General features: G+C 41.5%; 1 long non-coding RNA gene across 1 annotated transcript; it reads right to left on the reverse strand.

The window, feature by feature from the left end:
- Window positions 1–209: 209 nt before the first annotated feature.
- LOC127970126 (uncharacterized) lies at window positions 210–1,038 on the reverse strand. The gene is made up of 3 exons (XR_008156531.1): window positions 944–1,038; window positions 538–725; window positions 210–319 (listed from the first exon to the last, which is right to left on the reverse strand). It is a non-coding gene; the product is annotated as an uncharacterized LOC127970126 (long non-coding RNA).
- Between the last annotated feature and the right edge of the window lie 987 nt (window positions 1,039–2,025).

Below are 2,025 nucleotides of genomic sequence, written 5' to 3' on the forward strand. Positions count from 1 at the left end.
GCTGCTTCAGCAGTACAGGATTGAGACTGGAGCTTAGCTCTGCAGAGTTCATCTCCAGTCTGTCCACACACCTGTCTGAAGTGTGTGGTGATCCTGAAGACCCCGACCAGCTGCTTCAGCAGTACAGGATTGAGACTGGAGCTTAACTCTGCAGAGTTCATCTCCAGTCTGTCCACACACCTGTCTGACGTGTGTGGTGATCCTGAGGACCTCGATCAGCTGCTTCAGCAGCACAGGATTGAGACTGGAGCTTAACTCTGCAGAGTTTATCTCCAGTCTGTCCACACACCTGTCTGAAGTGTGTGGTGATCCTGAAGACCTCGATCAGCTGCTTCAGCAGCACAGGATTGAGACTGGAGCTTAACTCTGCAGAGTTTATCTCCAATCTGTCCACACACCTGTCTGAAGTGTGTGATGATCCTGAAGACCTCGATCAGCTGCTTCAGCAGCACAGGATTGAGACTGGAGCTCATCTCTGCAGAGTTTATCTCCAGTCTGTCCACACATCTGTCTGAAGTGTGTGGTGATCCTGAAGACCTCGATCAGCTGCTTCAGCAGTACAGGATTGAGACTGGAGCTCATCTCTGCAGAGTTTATCTCCAGTCTGTCCACACACCTGTCTGAAGTGTGTGGTGATCCTGAAGACCTCGATCAGCTGCTTCAGCAGCACAGGATTGAGACTGGAGCTTAACTCTGCAGAGTTTATCTCCAGTCTGTCCACACACCTGTCTGAAGTGTGTGATGATCCTGAAGACCTCGATCAGCTGCTTCAGCAGCACAGGATTGAGACTGGAGCTTAACTCTGCAGAGTTTATCTCCAATCTGTCCACACACCTGTCTGAAGTGTGTGATGATCCTGAAGACCTCGATCAGCTGCTTCAGCAGCACAGGATTGAGACTGGAGCTTAACTCTGCAGAGTTTATCTCCAATCTGTCCACACACCTGTCTGAAGTGTGTGGTGATCCTGAAGACCTCGATCAGCTGCTTCAGCAGTACAGGATTGAGACTGGAGCTCATCTCTGCAGAGTTTATCTCCAGTATATGGTATATGGTTTAATATCTGAGAATGATAAAGGGAGAAAAAAGAATAAAATATCAGTTAAATATTACATAGGTTTGTATGAATGGACATGCAAATTAACTATACAGTCAAGAGAAATCATAATTCCATGAATAAGTTACCTTATTATTTTCGGGGCTATATTTTTATATATTAATTGATTGCTAAACTATTGATGGCTGATAACATCTGACGGCAGGCTACACTAACGAGTCTCTCTCTCTCTTGGTGCTCACGCCAGCTCGTGTGTGAGATGTGCAACTCTCCCTACAAAGATATTTATAATATATTATTTTTAAGTAACATTAACATGACTGTAAAATAACTATATCTTTGTAATAACGTTACGTTACCTGTCAGCGCGGAGTTTACCGAAGTTTATTCGTTATGAACAAAGCCATAACATACATAAATGGTAATGAGATTTAATAAGTGTGTGTAGCCGAAGTATTGTATTATGCTATATAAATCCTTGTTTATGTTGCTATTTAGGACTATAACAGAGACATTATACGGACTTAACTCAATTAGATTGCATAATGTTTGGCCTAACGTTACTGCTCACAGTTGAGTAATTAAAACAACAAGACAGAAAAGGAAAATAAACCTAATCAAGACCAAAATGGACGTAAAAAAATATTTATTGAATTCATGTGCAATTTGAAAGGATATATTATCAGAGATTACGTTACCTCAGAAAACGATCTGAAGGGGCTAAACTAGTCGGCCGTTATAACCGTTGGTAATTTAAAAACGCCACAAGCAACACTGATAATCAAAATAAAATGTGTTAACTTAATTCCTATTAATTAATTAATTCACAACTATTTTGACAAATTTTACAAATTGTAATGGAAAATTCAGAAATTAACTGAGAAATGTAAAAACCTTACCTGGTTGAGCGAAGCGGTGTCGTACAGTTCAAGCCGGAATGACAGCTCATTAACTATGCAGAGTTCCAGGA

The sequence above is a fragment of the Carassius gibelio genome, chromosome A4 (genome assembly GCF_023724105.1).
Source record: "Carassius gibelio isolate Cgi1373 ecotype wild population from Czech Republic chromosome A4, carGib1.2-hapl.c, whole genome shotgun sequence".
Lineage (NCBI taxonomy): Eukaryota > Metazoa > Chordata > Actinopteri > Cypriniformes > Cyprinidae > Carassius > Carassius gibelio.